We start from the raw sequence: 20,943 nt of genomic DNA, 5'->3' as shown, positions 1-20,943 counted from the left end.
AAGGATTCCAAGAAAAAATGATAAGTGAGGAAGAGTTTGATTTCCTCCTGCCACAGTATCCGGTCACAGCAACCTTCTATTCCCTGGCCAAAATACACAAGGGCACTAGTCCCCTTAGAGGCTGCCCGATAGTGTCAGGAGTAGGGAGTCTAGGGCAAAATGTAGGCATCTATGTTGACAAGATTATTCGACCATTTGTAGAATCACTTCCATCCTACATACATGATACATCTGACCTTCTGTTGAGTCTAAATGGTGTATGTCTTGATGACACAATAATCTTTGTGTCCATAGATGTAGAGGCACTCTACAGCTCTATTAAACATAACCTGGGTCTAAATCAGTGCTTCTCAAATAGTGGGGCGCGCCCCCCAGGGGGGGCGCCAGGCTCCGTAAAGGGGGGCTCGTTCAGGGCCTGGAGCTGGGGGCCGGCAGAAGCGGTGGGGCGGTGCGGTCACTGTACTATAGCCCCGCCCCACCGCTCCCTCCGGTATACTAATATATGTGTAAAATTAATAATGATTCTATTTATTAGGCCCCCTCTGTAGTAGAACATTCAATATATCCATCCTACTCACAGGGCTGTTATCGTAATCCAGGCCGGCCGGGCAGACGAGCGGCAGCGTCACTGACTGACGTCACGTGCCTGCCAGGTCTACTTTATGAATGAAGCAGGCGGCGCAGGCACGTGACGTCAGTCAGTGACGCTGCCGCTCGTCTGCCCGGCCGGCCTGGATTACGATAACAGCCCTGTGAGTAGGATGGATATATTGAATGTTCTACTACAGAGGGGGCCTAATGAATAGAATCATTATTAATTTTACACATTCTATAACTGTACTGGAACGGCAATAGGGGGGTCTGTGGATGGCACTGTTATGGGGTGGGGGGGGTCTGTGGATGGCACTGTTATGGGCTGGGGGGGCACTGTGGATGGCACTGTTATGGGGTGGGGGGTCTGTGGATGGCACATATATAACAGTGCCAGCCACAGACCCCCTGTAACAGTGCCAGCCACAGATCCCCCCCATAAGTGTCCGTCATCCACAGATCCCCCCATAAGTGTCCGTCATCCACAGATCCCCCCATAAGTGTCCGTCATCCACAGATCCCCCATAAGTGTGTGTCCGTCATCCACAGATCCCCCCATAAGTGTCCGTCATCCACAGATCCCCCCCATAAGTGTCCGTCATCCACAGATCCCCCCCATAAGTGTCCGTCATCCACAGATCCCCCCCATAAGTGTCCGTCATCCACAGATCCCCCACATAAGTGTCCGTTATCCACAGATCCCCCCATAAGTGTCCGTCATCCACAGATCCCCCCATAAGTGTGTGTCCGTCATCCACAGATCCCCCCATAAGTGTCCGTCATCCACAGATCCCCCCATAAGTGTCCGTCATCCACAGATCCCCCCATAAGTGTCCGTCATCCACAGATCCCCCCCATAAGTGTCCGTCATCCACAGATCCCCCCCATAAGTGTCTGTCATCCACAGATTCCCCCCATAAGTGTCCGTCATCCACAGATCCCCCCCATAAGTGTCCGTCATCCACAAGCGGCGTCCCACGCGGCGTCGGTTGCCTAGCAACTCTACAGCTGGAGAGAGGGAGCCCCCGGCCCCCGACAAATGATACTATTTACAGTCGCGCGGGGGGCGCAAAATGTTTTCTTCTTCCTAGGGGGGGCATGACAGAAAATAATTGAGAAGCACTGGTCTAAATGCAGTGGAGTACTACCTATCCATGCGTGAAAAAAGACTAACATCACACAATAAATTTGTCTTGGATCTATTGAACTTCAGCCTTACAAAGAACTACTTTATCTTTGATGACCGCCACTACCACCAGCTCAGGGGTACCGCGATGGGTAGTTCTTGTGCGCCATCCTACGCAAATTTACTCCTGGGCTGGTGGGAGGCCAATTACATTGGGTCTGAAGAAATGGAAGAGTGGCAGGATAGGGTAGTTCTTTGGCTGAGGTTCATAGATGATGTGTTTGTTCTATGGAGAGGGACCGAAGAGTCTTTTGCGGAATTTGTGGAGGTGATCAATAACAATGACCTGGGTCTCAATTTCACATCAACATGTGATAAATATGCACTACCATTCCTTGATGTTTTAATTGAAAGAGGCCCAGACCAGAGTATAACCACCTTAGTATACCGCAAAAGTACGGCAAGTAACAGCCTTCTTCGCTGGGATAGCGCACATCCATTCCCTCTATGAAAAGGAATCCCTAAAGGCCAATATTTTAGACTCCGGCGGAATTGTTCCACGATGAAAAAGTTTAAAAAACAGGCCGCAGACCTGAGAATGAGGTTTAGGGAGAGAGGCTATCCCGACTGAGTTTTACGTATGGCCTATGAAACTGCTTGCAATGAAAAACTGGATCTACTTCTTGTTCCCAAAAAACAAAGAGCAGAGACCGCTGTATGCCAGAACAATATTCAAATTATTGGCACCTTTGACAGTGGCCATCAAGAAGTAAAGTGAGTCATCTCCAGACACTGGGACATACTAAAAGCTGACCTAGATTTGGACAAGGTGCTGGGGTCATATCCTCAGATAACATTTAGGAAGGGTCGCAGCCTAAGGGACAGACTAGTTAACGGTCATTTTCAGCCACCTGAGAGACCTGGCAACTGGCTCTCTAGAAAACCTTCAGGGACATTTAAATGTGGAAGTTGCACAGCATGTAGCCAGGTACGAAAAGCCAAAAAATTTGTCTGCTCCTATACTAACAAGGAATACACCATCAGAGACTTTGTAAACTGTCTCACAACTGGTGTAGTGTACCTGGCCCAGTGCACTTGCCCACTAGACTATGTGGGCAAAACCAAGAGGGAATTCAGGCGACGTATAAGAGACTATGTCAATGATGTCCTCAATGACAAGGATACGTCGGTGGCACGCCACATTCTACAATGTCATGGAGGTGATATTAACTGTCTCAAATTTGTAGGGATACAACATGTCCCCAAACCAAAGAGAGGCGGAGATTGGGACAAGATGATCCTGAGGGCTGAAACTAAGTGGATATACAGATTAAATTCTGTGACACCGAAGGGTCTGAATGAGTATATTTTTTATACAAGCCATGTCTGTAATTGACATTCACGTCTGTCCGGCCCAAACAAGACATCTGCCCCTTGTATCTGATTTGAACCTGTTGGCCTCCTATAAATATCCCAATAGCCTTATATGACATCGCATAGATGACTCACACAATTAGCATTAGTGTGCTAATATTCCTATCTTAATGCATTTTTCAGAGAATCGAGTCTGTGTCTGCTAAGAAGGGCTTAAAATGTATGTGCCCACTTAGCAGATTCTTGATAAATGTTGCCGATCGCTATACACTTGCCTTTGATGGCGAATGTACACAAATACTTTGCCCTGCAAGGACCTACCAGGGATGAGGTGTTAGATCCCTATAGCAACTAACACGCCCACCATTGATGTCACTTCCGGCTCTGTGGACTAGGCACAGCTGTTCACAGCGGCTCTAGGATCGCGCGCCCTCGCTCCGGATTGCTTTGACAAGTAAGTGGGAGGGTATTCTGGAGCGCTCCCATGATGCCCATTGGTTAACTAATCGAATGGGCAGGTTTGAAAGCGCTTTAAAAAAGAGACACACAGACTTACATGTTGCCACTGCCTTACTATACATGTGGGAGCGCTGCCACTGCACTTAGCGCTCCAACGTTTTAATTTTGTCCCTGAAGAACCATAACTCTCTATGGTGAAACGCGTCGGACATTCAAATGTTAGGAAGGATCCTGTCTAGGGATTGACAGTCTTAGACCCGAGGTTCAAGTGGCTGGGGGTCGCCCTTTTCGGGGCGGGTGCTCAGATTACAGCCTGTCAGGGTTCTCCCAGAGTCCAGATCTAGCGCATATAGGGATAGAACTAAGGCTGAGCACCCCCACTACGACAAGTAAATACGAAGCGCCCCCTTCAACAAAGAGCCGCACTATACATACGGGTTTATAGCTGTAACAAATACCTGACCTCCTTCCATATAAGCAGTGCACCATCAGCATTGTTTTACACAAAGTGTCTCATTATCTTAATGAAGTAAAAATAAACGTTATGTTTTAGAAATACAAGGTACACTCAGTTCAGTAGCAGAATATTATCCTGCATGTTATTTGACAGTAAATACAGAATATTAATCAGCTCTGGCATACCCACTTGTCCAACCCCAGCGCTCTTCTGCCCTACAGATGGGATCCCTTTTTTTGCCTTCTGCTTTTCCTCCTTTTCCACATCATCTAATATCAATGGGAATATGTAATCGGGAACATCCAGCTCCTCCTCTCTCTGCATCTTTATGACTTTTCTAGGAAATGGAGACTTTGAAGGATGATTCTGAAGAAGTAAAGTCAGCAAAATATAAGGATGTCATCATTAAGACTTGGCCCCTCTAAGGGGTGCAGACTGGATGGTATTGGTTGGCACGCTGGCACCAGAATAATAAAGGCTTACATCTTATTGGTATTGAATTACATATCTTAGTTTATGGCTGAGGAATAAGTAAATGTAGGAATAAATACATAAAACTGATGCAGCATAAGTCTATCTGAACTCTCCCTGCAACTTCCCTGCACTCTCCCTGCACTCTCCCTCTTCAATATTCTTCTATTAATCATTTTCAGCAACATTTTCCCTATCGCATGAGCTCTTGCCAGGTCTCTTCCTGAGCTCAGCTCACAGGACAATGGTGGAGACGTGTGAGGTGAGGATTTTATAGGGCAGTGACATCACAAGGGATGGCTATCTGTGGGTTGGCTGGCTGCACGGCATTATGGGTGATCTTGCATTCCTGGGCTTCTTACTTTCACTTTGTAGCACTTGCAGCCACTATATTTAGGAAAAACTGAAACCACAAAGTGCAAGGGAATTTGGATTCATTGTGAATCAAAGTTTTCCTAAACTTTGGACCAAGTTCTGCTTCGAAAGCTTCATTTTACTCAACACTATTTATGGTAATAAGTCTAAACCACACATTTATTATTTTAGATATGCATGTGTGTAAGGTTTTTCTGAAAAAAAAAAATCCTTATTTATCATAGGGATATTGTGATTGTGAAAGTTTGTAAATGAGCTCTATTGAGCTATTGAGATCAAAATGCGTATTTATTTATTACCAGAAAATTTCCAACAAGCTTAGCATTAGTTATATTCAAACAAGCAAAAAAAAATCTCAGAAAAACAAAGGTTACAGCTAGAGATGAGCGAATCGAAGTTGACGAAGTGGAATTCGATCCGAATTTCAGGAAAAATTCGCACCAAATCCAAATTTCTTCACGCTTCGTGGTAACGAATCGCATTCTTTCCTAAAATGGCTTCTGCACGTGTGAGGAAATGGAACTCTGGGAACACGGGATCACCCTTAATGCCATGCATGCAGCCAATCAGCATCCAGCTAGCCCTGTGATGTCACAGCCCTATAAATAGCCTCAGACATCTTGGATTCTGCCATTTTCCAGTGTACTTAGTGCAGGGAGAGATGTCAGCAGGCGCTAGGGACAGTGCTAGGAAAGACTTCATTGTGCTAAAAAACGATTTACAAGTTCAGGGAAAGTTTATTCAAGGTGTAGGGAAAGGATAGGGAGGAATCATTCCACAGCATTTATGTAGAACAGGGTTCATTAGGGGAGGTTAAATCCTGGGTAATAGGAACAATCCTATTACACCTTGCTGCACTGACTGAGTATCCAAATTGCCATTATACAGGTCCAGCAAACCGTTCTTGTTATTGGGGTGCAAGTGCTGTTTGATCGGCCATTAACGGGGTTTATTACAAGGAAATATTTCTACGTCTCATTTGCCCTTGTGCGGTGCAGTTATGTTCTAAAGCATTTTGTGGCTTGTATTAGTGGGGAAAAAAAGGGCTTATTAGCCGTTGTGTGGTAAAATGCAAAAATTACAGCCCTTTTTGGCGTGTATTAGTGACACAAATTTTTATTTTATTTGCTGTTCAGTGGTGCAATTATGTTTTAAAGCCCTTTTTGTCGTGTATTAGTGGCAAAAGAAAATATATTGGCCATTCAGCAGTGCAGTTATATATACTAAAGCCCTTTTTGTTGTGTATTAGTGGCAAAAGAAAAATATATTAGCCGTTCAGCGGTGCAGTTATATGTTCTAAAGCCTTTTGTGTTGTGTATAAGTGGAAAAAATAAGGGCCTATTTGCCGTTCAGCGGTGCAGTTATATGTTCTAAAGCTTTTTGTGTCGTGTATAAGTGGAAAAAAATAAGGGCCTATTTGCCATTCAGCGGTGCAGATATATGTTCTAAAGCCCTTTTGTAGAGTATATAAGTGGAAAAAAGAAAAATATATTTGCCGTTCAGTGGTGCAGTTATATCTTCTAAAGCCTTTTGTGCTGTGTATAAGTGGAAAAAAATAATGGCCTATTTGCTGCTCAGCGGTGCAGTTATATGTTCTAAAGCCCTTTTTGTCGTGCATCAGTGGCAAAAGAAAAATATATTTGCCGTTTTGCGGTGCAGTTACAGTTGTGTTCAAAATTATTCAACCCCCACTGAAATTTAGTGTTTTGGCCAGTTTGACATTGATTTAGATCATTTCAGTCATCTTGTTTACAATTAAATCAAAGAGGCACTTGTAAGTCAGACAAATATAACATAACATTTATAATGAAATAACCACAAATGTCTTTTCTGTGCTCACATCATTATCAGTTTTATTCAACCCCCAAGTGACATTCAATCTTAGTACTTAGTACAACATCCTTTTCCAGTTATAACAGCTTTTAAACGTGAAGCATAGCTTGACACAAGTGTCTTGCAGCGATCTACGGGTATCTTCGCCCATTCTTGATGGGCAAAAGCCTCCAGTTCAGTCACATTCTTAGGCTTGCGCGCTGCAACTGCTTTCTTTAAGTCCCACCAGAGGTTCTCAATCGGATTTAAGTCTGGTAACTGCGATGGCCACTTCAAAATGTTCCAGCCTTTAATCTGCAACCATGCTCTAGTGGACTTGGAGGTATGCTTGGGATCATTGTCCTGTTGAAAGGTCCAACGTCTCCCAAGCCTCAGGTTTGTGACGGACTGCATCACATTTTCATCCAATATCTCCTGGTACTGAAGAGAATTCATGGTACCTTGCACACGCTGAAGCTTCCCTGTAACTGTAGAAGCAAAACAGCCCTAAAGCATGATTGACCCCCCGCCATGCTTCACAGTAGGCAAGGTGTTCTTTTCTTCATAGGCCTTGATCTTCCTCCTCCAAACATAGCGTTGATCCATGGGCCCAAACAGTTCTAATTTTGTTTCATCAGTCCACAGAACACTTTTGTGGTTTGTCCACATGACTTTTGGTATACTGCAGTCGACTCTTCTTATTCTTTGGAGACAGCAAGGGGGTGCACCTGGGAGTTCTGGCATGGAGGCCTTCATTACGCAGTGTGCGCCTTATTGTCTGAGCTGAAACTTTAGTACCCACTTCTGACAAATCTTTTTTCAGTTCCTCAGCAGTCACACAGGGACTTTTCTCCACTTTGCGCTTCAGGTAGCACACAGCAGTCGAAGTCAGCATCTTCTTTCTGCCACGACCAGGTAGCGTTTCAACAGGGCCCTTTGCCTTGAATTTGCGAATGATGCTTCCTATGGTGTCTCTTGGTATGTTTAACATCTTTGCAATCTTCTTATAGCCATTGCACTTCCTGTGAAGAGAAATCACCTCTTCTCTTGTCTTCCTGGACCATTCTCTTGACTTCACCATGTTTGTAAACACACCAGTAAATGTCTAGAAGGAGCTGAGTATCACAGTCCTTTTAAATCTGCCTAATTGGTGCTTATTATGATTGAATTGCTGCTCCTTGACATCCACAGGTGTTTTCAATACCTGATCGAAAATACTTGATTGAACCTCTGTTCTTAAGAGTGGTAGTCTTTAAGGGGTTGAATAATTAAGTCAATGAAGAAATCACAAAAAAAACATTTAATACTGTATTACAAGAACAATTTATGTCATTTTAGTTGCATTTTGTTCTTTAAAAAGTCCTTGTAAGATTTCATTCTGAACACAATTACAAATGTACACTAAATTCCCTAAAACCCTTTACAGCATTGGGGGTTGAATAATTTTGAACACAACTGTATATGTTCTAAAGCCCTTTTTTGCGTGTATTAGTGGCCCAAAAAAAGTATTTGCCGTTGTGTGGTGAAGTAAGAAAATTACAGCCCTTTTTGGCTTATATTAATGGGAAAAAAAGGGCTTATTAGCCATTGTGTGGTGAAGTGAGAAAATTACAGACTTTTTTTGGGTGTTTTAATTTCCATTTTATTTATTTATTTGAACTAACAGAATGTCCAACAGAGAAGTGCCAGGCCCTGCACAGGGGATTGTCAGAGGGATAAATGTTTCTGGTGCAGGCACAGGTCGCAGCAGAGTAAGGGGGCGTGGCAGCAGGGGTCGCAGCGAGAGGCCTAAGCTCCCAGTGTCATCTCGCGGTCGTGTCTTGACCATCAACCCAGCGGTTCTTAAATGGTTGACTCGGTCATCCACTTCGTTCCAAGTGACATCAGACACCTCCAGCCAAGAGTCGGTGGGTTTGTCAGACACAACCCTTAGTTGGCATGGCCCGGGAGCAGGCACTGTGCCCTCACCTGTTCTCAACCTGCCTCTGTCCTTTTCTGTTCTCTCAGCCAGAAAAGTATTATATGCTGTGGGCTCAGCCCCACTATACAGCGAGGACGAGCAACTAGAGGACAGTCAGCAGCTACCGGCCAGCCAAGATGTGGAGGAGACATCAGCCGCTTCCTCCGCTAGGCGGACAAGTAGTGATGAGGAGAGTGGCGTGGGAGCTGGTGTCGCGAGCGGTGAGGCTCCTGACACAGAGACCATTGAGGAGGACATCAGTGACAAGTAGTGGCGTCGCTAGGGGGGGGGAGAGGGGGGGCAATCGCCCCCCCTCTGTTGTTCTTTGCCCCCCCGGTTGCCCCCCCGCTGATTCCCCCAGGTGAATACTAATGAGCGCTTCCATTATGGAAGCGCTCATTAGAACCGAGGGACCAGGAAGTGGTGAACGCTCTGTACTTACCACTTCCTGGTCCTCGGCTCTGTGACCTCACGTTGTGCATGCCAGTTCAGAGCACAGTTGACTGAGGAGAGGCAGGCGGCGTCCAGGAGCAGGAGAGGTAAGTGTTTTTTTTATTTTATAAAAAAATGTGGCTGCTGGGGGCATAAGGGGGCTAATGATAAGAGGCATATGGGGGCTAATAATAAGAGGCATATGGGGGCTAATGCTGAGAGGCATATGGGGGCTAATGATGAGAGGCATATGGGGGCTAATGATGAGAGGCATATGGGGGCTAATGATGAGGCATATGGGGGCTAATGATGAGAGGCATATGGGGGCTAATGATGAGGCATATGGGGGCTAATGATGAGAGGCATATGGGGGCTAATGATGAGAGGCATATGGGGGCTAATGATTAGAGGCATATGGGGGCTAATGATGAGAGGCATATGGGGGCTAATGATGAGAGGCATATGGGGGCTAATGATGAGAGGCATATGGGGGCTAATGATGAGAGGCATATGGGGGCTTATGATGAGGCATATGGGGGCTAATGATGAGAGGCATATGGGGGCTAATGATGAGGCATATGGGGGCTAATGATGAGGCATATGGGGGCTAATGATGAGGCATATGGGGGCTAATGATGAGGCATATGTGGGGCTAATGATGAGGCATATGGGGGCTAATGATGAGGCATATGGGGGCTAATGATGAGGCATATGGGGGCTAATGATGAGGCATATGGGGGCTAATGATGAGAGGCATATGGGGGCTAATGATGAGTCATATGGGGGCTAATGATGAGGCATATGGGGGCTAATGATGAGAGGCAGCATATGGGGGCTAATGATGAGAGGCATATGGGGGCTAATGAGAGGCATAATAACAGTGTCATCCACAGATGCCCCCATAACAGTGTGTCTTCACAGATCCACCATAACAGTACGCCTGCGCACTGACGAGAGACAGAAAGAAGGGGAAAGAATCCGCGGAAGCAAGCAGAGGACGGCACAGGAAACGACTGAATAGCTTCTTTTGTAAGTAAATAGTTTTATTATAAATGTATCCTTGCAGACCGCAATTCTCTCATATTTTGTAATCTTATTTATATATACTTAATTTGTTTTTGCTCCCCCAAAAACGATAGTGTGAAAGTAGCCTTAAAATTCAATACCAGTTTTATCAGCTCTGTTCTTATCCAGTGATGGTCTATTCTTGCTTTATTGTGTGCAACTGAACTGCTTTTCAAGGCAGCGTGTCTAGCAACACACACCCCACATTGTGTATTATGAGTGATTTGGAATTTGCCGAATTGATGCAGAAGAGAATTTGAGATTTTGAGGGGAGAGGCGCAGAATGCATTCCCATGTGACATTGAAAGGCATTGTATTGTTTTCTTTTGTTTCAGTTTTTTTTAATACTGATAAACTATTAAATGTCATGTTATCATCTAATTTCTTAAAGGCGTAATCAAAAGTTAGGAAAAAAATTAGCTTTTTGTCTAGAATGGTGTAGCCTATGTTCTATGCTTCACAGTATATTGCATTTTAGCCCCATATGACTCAGTTGAGCTCAGCTGCATGGACAAGTGTGATGTTGTAGCAAACCAAGGCCTTTTTTTCTAACTTCATCCATACCTTTAAAGGGCATCTGTCAGCAGATTTGTCCCTATGACACCGGCTGACCTGTTACATGTGCACTTGGCAGCTGAAGGCATCTGTGTTGGTCCCATGTCCATATGTGTCCACATTGCTGACAAAAATGATGTTTTTTTATATATGCAAATGAGAATCTAGGAGCAACGGGGGCGTTGCTTTCTCTGTAACTGCCACACCCTCTTCTCTTTGATTGACAGGGTCAGGAAGTGAAAACGTCACCACACCTGGCCCTGTCAATCAAAGTGGAGAGGGTGCAGCACTTGCAGAGAGAGCAGAGCCTCTAGGTGTAACGATAACGCCCCCGTTGCTCCTAGAGATTCATTTGCATATATTTCAACATCATTTTTCTCAGTAATGCGGACACATATGAACATGGGGCCGATATAGATGTCTTCAGCTGCCAAGCGCACATGTAACAGGTCAGCCAGTGTCATAGGTACAAATCTGCTGACAGATACCATTTAAAGCGAGTTGTACAAAAAAAAAACTCAGGAGTGAACATAACACCTACTTGACTTCCTTTTCATCTCTTTAGCTGCGAGTCCAAGGCTCCTCTACTGTCATCCTATATGGCCACACCACTTTTAAGACTACCTTATACTCGCTGTGCATCAGCAGTTTAAGATAATGCTTGCTCAGCCCTGCTCTCGGATTGGCCAGCATTGCTCACGTGTGCAGTGTTGGCCAATCTGAGGGCGGCAAGAAGTGCCCTGGGCTACCAATTGCACAGTATGCATCAAGTAGTCTGAAAAGTGGTGCCGCCATCTTGGATGGCAGATGAGAAGCCCAGAAACTGACAGGTCTATAGCTGAAAAGATGAAAAGGAGGTCACCAGGTAAATCTGCTCCTTCCCCAGTTAATGTGAATTTTTATGTTCTTGAACCACAAGGTTGTATTAATGAAGCCTTTTTCACAATTCAGTCCCCATGCTCTGATCTTGAGGATCTTCAACATTTTTAAACTGCTGACGGGACATGTCGCCACTGGAAGAACACTTGAAGATGCCAGGTAGGCTAATAATATTTTCTTTATTTATTAGAGCCAACAATTCTGTCTCACATGAGAAAAAATGAGGTTGAGCAACAGCAGGTCATTGCTCCAGGTAACACACACTGCACTAGTTCTTCAGACTATTTCCTAATAAACCCCCCAACACATTTCTTCCCCAAAATGGCAATGCCTACTTCAAAATCCCCTTTTATAAGTTATATTAAAATAACAAAATTGAAATAAAAAATAATGATAATCTTGGCTCGTAGCTCTGTTCACAGTTCTGTAACCATCCACTGTTTATTATGTGGAGAGTCATGTGGAGTTTTCATATTGTTGACTCTGGATTCTCAAACAAACCAAGGTTTGGATAACTAGAACAGCCTTGTTTTCCATGACCTCCTTGTCTTTCAAGTTTGCTTATTTTACACCGACCGAATACTTTGGATGATTGTCGCTTTGCATTGGCTTTAACCTCAGAGTGCAATTTACGTTCAGTTTTCAGTATGGAGCAAGGTCCTGTAATGTAATGGGATACTGGAAGATGTTGGGTTGAAATATGTTTTCTTCATGTTCAGAGTTTTGACTTGGAGAGCATTAATATTTGCAGAATGAGACTGCAAAACACATGTAGGTCTATGTATTCATTTCCTGTAAAACCCCCTAACACAGCCTGAGCATGTCAATTTTCACACTTATTCACCAAGTCTACAGTCGTGGCCAAAAGTTGAGAATGACACAAACATTTGTTTTCACAAAGTTTGCTGCTAAACTGCTTTTAGATCTTTGTTTCAGTTGTTTCTGTGATGTAGTGAAATATAATTACACACACTTCATACGTTTCAAAGGCTTTTATCGACAATTACATGACATTTATGCAAAGAGTCAGTATTTGCAGTGTTGGCCCTTCTTTTTCAGGACCTCTGCAATTCGACTGGGCATGCTCTCAATCAACTTCTGGGCCAAGTCCTGACTGATAGCAACCCATTCTTTCATAATCACTTCTTGGAGTTTGTCAGAATTAGTGGGTTTTTGTTTGTCCACCCGCCTCTTGAGGATTGACCACAAGTTCTCAATGGGATTAAGATCTGGGGAGTTTCCAGGCCATGGACCCAAAATGTCAATGTTTTGGTCCCCGAGCCACTTAGTTATCACTTTTGCCTTATGGCATGGTGCTCCATCGTGCTGGAAAATGCATTGTTCTTCACCAAACTGTTGTTGGATTGTTGGAAGAAGTTGCTGTTGGAGGGTGTTTTGGTACCATTCTTTATTCATGGCTGTGTTTTTGGGCAAAATTGTGAATGAGCCCACTCCCTTGGATGAGAAGCAACCCCACACATGAATGGTCTCAGGATGCTTTACTGTTGGCATGACACAGGACTGATGGTAGCGCTCACCTTTTCTTCTCCGGACAAGCCTTTTTCCAGATGCCCCAAACAATTGGAAAGAGGCTTCATCAGAGAATATGACTTTGCCCCAGTCCTCAGCAGTCCATTCACCATACTTTCTGCAGAAGATCAATCTGTCCCTGATGTTTTTTTTGGAGAGAAGTGGCTTCTTTGCTGCCCTTCTTGACACCAGGCCATCTTCCAAAAGTCTTTGCCTCACTGTCCGTGCAGATGCGCTCACACCTGCCTGCTGCCATTCCTGAGCAAGCTCTGCACTGGTGGCACTCCGATCCCGCAGCTGAATCCTCTTTAGGAGACGATCCTGGCGCTTGCTGGACTTTCTTGGACGCCCTGAAGCCTTCTTAACAAGAATTGAACCTCTTTCCTTGAAGTTCTTGATGATCCTATAAATTGTTGATTGAGGTGCAATCTTAGTAGCCACAATATCCTTGCCTGTGAAGCCATTTTTATGCAACGCAATGATGGCTGCACGCGTTTCTTTGCAGGTCACCATGGTTAACAATGGAATAACAATGATTTCAAGCATCACCCTCCTTTTAACATGTCAAGTCTGCCATTTTAACCCAATCAGCCTGACATAATAAGCTCGTCAACATTCTCACCTGAGTTAACAAGACGATTACTGAAATTATCTCAGCAGGTCCTTTAATGACAGCAATGAAATGCAGTGGAAAGTTTTTTTTTTAATTAAGTTAATTTTCATGGCAAAGAAGGACTATGCAATTTATCTGATCACTCTTCATAACATTCTGGAGTATATGCAAATTGCTATTATATAAACTTAAGCAGCAACTTTTCCAATTTCCAATATTTATGCAATTCTCAAAACTTTTGTCCACGACTGTATATATATATTTCCCTACTTTGGACTTAAAGTGGTATTCCAGGCTTTATAATATTGATGACCTATCCTCAGTGTTTTGGACCCCAATCGATCAGCTGTACGGGGAGACATCGCGCGCAGTGTGCATGTGCCATCTCCCTTCTCTCTCTTCCTGTCCGCTACATCATCCCCTCTCCTTTCATAGTATAACTCTTAAGCACAGAGAAGTAGAGCTACAGAAGCTGCGTCCCCTTTCTTCCCCTCCCTCCCTTGACCAGAATTGAAAGTGTTCCAATTGCCCTGAAAAGTTGTGGGTGACATTCTGGGGTCTCCTTAGACTGTCTCCACCCCCCTTTAAAGCTATTTGAAGTCAAGAAAGAATTAGTCTTAATCTTAAAGTGATGTGACATATATGACTATGGGCGACCGCATGGCTGCTGGTGGTAACAAACAGTGTCTATAAAACATAGTGCACTGTAGAATTTTTTACATTAAAAATGGTCCAACAAATGTATCACTTGGAGGTAAATCTCTGCCATTGTGTATTCTGTACATGTGCACCACCTGTGTTTCTCCTTCTTCATCTTTTCTATCTTCTGATCTTAAGAATGATTGATGTTATTTGGAGAAATACAACTTAATCGAATCGCCAAAAATTTGGATTGACCTGAATGTTTAGAAAATTTGGGTTAGTTTAGATTGGTTTAGAATCAATTTTCTTATCTCAAATACTGATAGGACAACATTTCTTCTTTTTACATGTACTATTGATTTATGGAAAGTTCTTACAATACGCATACCTTAGGGAATCATTATTTAAGCAATTCAGAGTGCAGCTCCAGAATATATTGATGTGGCAATATAGCAATTCCATATGTTTAAAGTCTACTTTAGTGCTTTTAATTTAAGATTTGGGCTGCATGGAATCTTTCCCTCAATGATTACTTGCTCAAGTTCAATGCAAGTGGCTAAAACTTCCATTCCAAAAAAATGAAAACATTTAGGTTACCCAGAAATAATATTGTGGTAACTCAGGAATACAAAGTATAGAAATATATTTCTTCTGCTCTCATTCCCAGACTAATAGATTCAAGGGGGGTCTTACAACCACACCTTAATAGCAGCGCATTGCTCAGTGTGTGGTTTGCCTTATAAGACTTTTGCCATTGTAAGAATATCTGAAATCGACAAGCTAGGAAAACATCCATTTCCTCTTCAGAGTGGCTGCTTGAAATCTGCCCTGCAGGTGCTTCTGTGCTGTGCAAACAATCTGTATTCAGCTATTTCTCTAAAGATATAAAAAAAATATGTAAGTCTCAACCTTATTTCATAAAAGTATTCATTTTGCAACAGAAATGGTGTACAGTATAATTCTCTTAGACAGGCATCTGATGGTTTGAAAACCCTGCTGGTCCAGAGACCCATAAACCTTTGTGTAAAGCCCATATTAATGTCGAAAATACAGAGGGGAATTTTCATGCCCTGAACTATAGAAATCCGGCTTGAAAAAGTTGCAGCATAAGGCTATATGCACACGACCATTGTTTGTTTTGCGATCCGCAAATTGCGGATCTGCGAAACACGGATGGCGTCCGTGTGCGTTCCGCAATTTGCGAAATGGCACGGACAGCCATTAATATAACTGCCTATTCTTGTTCGCAAAAGGGACAAGAATAGGACAAGTTATCATTTTTTTGCGGACCACGGAACGGAGCAACGGATGCGGACAGCACACGGAGTGCTGTCTGCATCTTTTGCGGCCCCACTGAAGTGAATGGGTCCGCATCCAAGCCGCAAAAACTGCGGCTCGGATGCGGACCAAAACAATGGTCGTGGGCATGTAGCCTATGACTGGTGACTTGTTGGGTTTATATGTGTGAAAATCTGCAACTTTTTCCATTTTTCCTCCATTCAGGTTTGAATAGTGCGTTGGGGAGTGGACACGGTAAACTCTGTGAATTAGTTTCACTCCAGATTATTACTTTGCAAAAATTTGATTGATCAAGCTACAGAAAAAAAAAGTTGCAAACTCTCACCACTAGGAGAGTGGAGTAAAACAAAACTAGAGAACCATTTCTACATAGATAAAAGTGATACATTTAAATTTAAGAAGTAGTGCATGACATTCAATAAATTTAGCGCAAAGTATGCCAAAGCAGACTCAAGCAAAACTAGCTTCAAATATCACCATCTTGAAAAAATTTCCCCACATTGATTGATTTAGAATTTTCTAAACATAAAATCAAGTGTGGGAATGTGGGTAATGTTTGGTCAGTGGTAGAAAGCCTGAATGCTGTGGTGGAAAGTGATACAAACTAAAATGCTGTAAAGGGGATGTTTCATCAGAAAGTGACGTGCTGTTTAAAGGGAACCTGTCACCTCTACTATGCTACCCTCACTGAGCGTTTCTAAATATTCATTGTGTTACCCTAAACATATAAATTACACTTTTAATTTTATTTGCAAATCGATTCAATAAGTGTTATGCATTTTTGTACTTCCCGCCTTTTATGCAAATTAACATAACAGAGTCATATCTTACTTGTGTGACCAGAGAAGAGTCATATTTTCAAGCTCTGACTCATCTCAGGATAATTTGCATATGTATCAAATCGGTTTTATTACACAATAAAAGCACACAGAGCTATGGGGACTGGGTATTGCGGATGTGCTAGCGGCCATCTAGCAACCCGTGTCCTCAGCTCCTTACCCAAAATACAGGTGACAGGTTCCCTTTAAGGGTACTTTCACACTTTCGGCAGATGATTCCAGCAGGCAGTTCCGTCGTTGGCATTTGTCAGACGGATGCGGATCCATCTGACAAATGCATTGAAATACCGGATCCGTCTCTCCGGTGTCATCTGGAAAAACGGATCCGGCATTTATTTTTTTCACAGATTTAAAAGTCTGCACATGCGCGGACCGGAAGAACTGATCCGTCAATGTGGCAATTTTAATGCACTAATACATTTCAGTGGAATCTGGCATTCCGGCAAGTGTTCAGGATTTTTGGCCGGAGAGAAAAATACAGCATGGTGCGGCATTTTCTCCGGCCAAAAAACGTAAGAGGGACTGAACTGATGCATCCTGATGCATACTGAATGCATTAGGATAAAACTGATCATTTTTTTTCGGCGTTGAGCCCCTAGGGCGTAACTCAATACTGGAAAAGAAAAACGCTATTGTGAAAGTAAGAATCAGAAGTCAAGAATCCAAATTTTTTGTAAATTTTTTTTTTTTAATACATCTACAACAAAAGAACAAAAAGAAAATCATAGTAAATATCTAAATAAATATACACCTAGGAACAGACAGAGTTCCCTTCACTTAATAAAAAATAATGCTATGACTAATCTGGAAAACTCACTATCCAAGCACTACATTTATTGTTCAAGTTCTTCACTTGAAATTTTCATCCATGCACACTTCAAGTGAGAGAAACTGTTGAACCAAAAATAAAATGTTTTACCTTATCTTATGTGACATTTTCTTCTACTCCCTCAAATTTTTTCAATCAAGCTTGTAGCTGCAGTAAAGACCTGATTGACCTCCTATCTGTTTCTGGTTGGAACTCCATTGAAATATCCAGGAAGCCTAGTTCTGGAGAAGTGGATGGCCCTACCACAAATTTGGTTAATTTATTTTAAATTTTCCTTGTTTTCTAAATTTCTGTTATGGAGAGATCACTTCTCATCAGTCATCTCATTATCATTGCAAGAAGGATTACAATGTGTAACACGGCTGTACAGATAACACGGGATCCACCATTCACACCAGATGATGTCCTAGGCAAAGCTTAGTCCAACTCAACTAAATTGGACTGGGCTTCAATAGAAAACACAGCCTCTATACAATGTAGGGCACTGTGCTTGGTGAGCTGAGAGGAGGCCAAAGCTCTCACCAGAGTGCCGCAGCCTCCTCAAACAGCTCATCTGTGGTGGTGCCAGGAGTTGAACCGCCACTTCTTCACCTCCTGAGAATAGGCTATCAATATCAAAATCTCAGAAAAAAAACTCCTTCTATAGCAGCATTTATGGTTTCATTAAGTCGTTTAGATGTACAAAACTGTAAAAAGCTGTATATTTACAAAACGCCAATATAAAAGCATAAATCCAGTTCCTGTCAATATGAACATTACATGGGAAACAGGAAGAATGAAGCTTCACAGTGTCTTCAATAAATTCAGACGGTTTAAGTTTGTTATTTTTTTTTGACCATTGTTCTATGTATGGAACGTTCTTAGATAAAAGTAACCACAAAACAACTGAAACAAACACCTGCGTAAATTCACAAGTCATCTGTATCTCTAAGTACTGGGGAAGTACAGAAACATGACGTGCAATTTTATTGATTTTACAAAGAAAAAGACTGATTTTACATTTCAGACGCAATGATGGATATTTTATTTGATGTGTTTCTGGTGACAGAAATAATGGGGAATATGTGTAACTAGTGATGAGTGATTTTCTTGAAAATCGTTTCGGATTTGGTTTGGCCTAATCAGTCGGACAATGTGATTTTGTCTGAATAAATTCAACCCAATTTAAAAGTGCTTAAGTTGCCCTGAAAAGTTGCATATCCCACTCTGGGATCTCCTAGGACTGTACCGATGGTGTGTATACAGGTGCACCGCTAAGGCTCATGTCATTCTCTTTCATCATCTTTTGCCGTCTTCTGATTTGAAAAATAGCTAATGCCATTAGAATAAATTTACAATAATAAAAATTGCCCAAAAATTGGATCTAGCTTTGACCAGAATTTTGGGAAAAATCTGGTCAAATTAGATTTGCTTAGAATGAATTCACTCATCTCTAATGGTAACATCCAAACTGATGGAAAGCCTTAGGCTGGTTTCACAATGGCGTTGCGGGAAAAGATGCGGATGCGTTGCGGGAAGTTCCGGTTTGGGATCAGTGTTGTGTAGATTTTATTATTTTCCCTTATAACATGGTTATAAGGGAAAATAATAGCATTCTTAATACAGAATGCTTAGTAAAATGTCCATTGAGGGGTTAAAAATAATAAACAAATTTAACTCACCCCATCCACTTGATCGCGTAGCGGATCTCCTCTTCTTTCTAATTTCTTCAGGACCTGGCTAAAGGACCTTTGATGGCGTCACTGCGCTCATCATATGGTCCATCACACGGTCTATCACCAATGAATCTAACCAGCAAGGAGGCAATATGGACAATCACAATACATTAGTGCCTTGTATTAACTTTCTCTACATGATAAATGCCACTTGCTGAAGTGAGACAACCCCTTTAATGATACAGCCCGCAAATGATAAAAAAATGGGAACCAAATATTCAAAACATCTCGATTCATTCAGTATCAAGTATGGGTGCAGAAATACAGGCACTTACATGTCTTGGCATGCATGAGGTTCTTAAAGGGGTTGTCTCATCTTACATTCGTGACATATTGCTATGATATACCACCATTGTCATATAAATGCGAGTCTCACCTCTGAGACTGGCAATTATCTCTAGAAAGGGACCCCCAAAGTCAGCAGAGAGCAAAGGAGTCTCTTTTTTTGGCTCCTTTGCCTTTTAACAGTACTATACATACACAAGCGCTAGGGGAACTTGGGTTCAATGACAGAAACGACCTCAGCCCATTTCTGTAAGTTTTTTTGATTTTGTCTATTCATATGTGTATTATGCATTTGTATTTGTCCCTGTCTCTTTGCATGTTCTTTGTTTGTATTTGTTGAATGTACCTCCTTCTGCTCCGGTGCGGTCTGATTCGTCTGTTTCCATGACGATAACCCGCACCGGAGGTTTAAAAGGAGTGCTGGCGCAAGCACGCATTGACGCACAGCCTGATGAAGCGCAGATAGCGCGAAACGGCCGCCGCTGTTAGTTGCGTGCTTGAATTGTCCGCCCCCTGCCTTATTTCTTTCTGAATAAAGCTGCTGTCTATCATCGCACACTGGTGAGTGCCGCTGTTCATTTTTCTACATACCGGTATCAGTTATATTCTACCTACTGTCTCCAGCTGCGCACCGCCGAGTGCATGTTTCCTCGCCAGCCTTGTGATTTGCACCGACTGCTTCACATTGATACAGTGCCTGTGTGACTGTGCCGCCCCCTACCTCATTTGTTTGGACTCGGGTTTTGAGCTTACCCCTGTCAGTCCTCCCTCTCGGGTGGAGTGCATATTTCCAGTTTCACATGTGAATTGGTAAATGAGTCTAGTGCTTCTACATTACTTTCTTTTCTGTTTCGCAGTGCTTAGACCAGAGCTGTTTTTAGTGGACAGTTGCTGACCATGGCTGGCCGTGTGAACCTGCCATTGTCTCTACAAGAAAGAATTGGTGGGTAGAGATGAGTGAATCGAAGCTGACGATGTGGAATTCGTTACGAATTTCAGGAATAATTTGATTCGCACCGAATGCAAATTTTCTCGCACTTCATGGTAATGAATCGCCTTTTTTTAAAAATATTTGTTGCTGCACGTGTCAAGACATGGAGAAAGGAACTCTAGGAAGGCGGGATCACCCATAATGCCATGCATGCAGCCAATCAGCAGCCAGCCAGCCCTGTGATGTCACAGCCCTATAAATATCCACAGCCATCTTAGATACTGCCATTTACTAGTGTACTTAGTGCAGGGAGAGACGTCTGCAGGCGCTAGGGAGAGTGATAGAAAAAACATCATTGTGCTAAAAAAAACTATTTATAAGTGCAGGGAAAGGATAGGGAGGAATCATTCCACAGCATTTGTGTAGAACAGGGTTCAGTAGTTGATGTTGACTGGGTAACAGGAACAATCCTATTACACCTTGCTGCACTGACTGGGGATCCAAATTGCCATTATACAGCTCTGTCATTCCAGCAAATCGTTCTTGTTATTGGGGTGCAAGTGCTGCTGTTAACAGGGTTTATTGCAAGGAAATATTTCTATAGTACGTCTAATTTGCCCTTGTGTGGTGCAGTTATATGTTAAAGGGAACCTGTCACCTGGATTTGATGTATAGAGCTGAGGACATGTGTTGCTAGATGGCCA

The sequence above is a fragment of the Bufo bufo genome, chromosome 8 (genome assembly GCF_905171765.1).
Source record: "Bufo bufo chromosome 8, aBufBuf1.1, whole genome shotgun sequence".
Classification (NCBI taxonomy): domain Eukaryota; kingdom Metazoa; phylum Chordata; class Amphibia; order Anura; family Bufonidae; genus Bufo; species Bufo bufo.
This window is presented reverse-complemented; position numbering follows the sequence as displayed.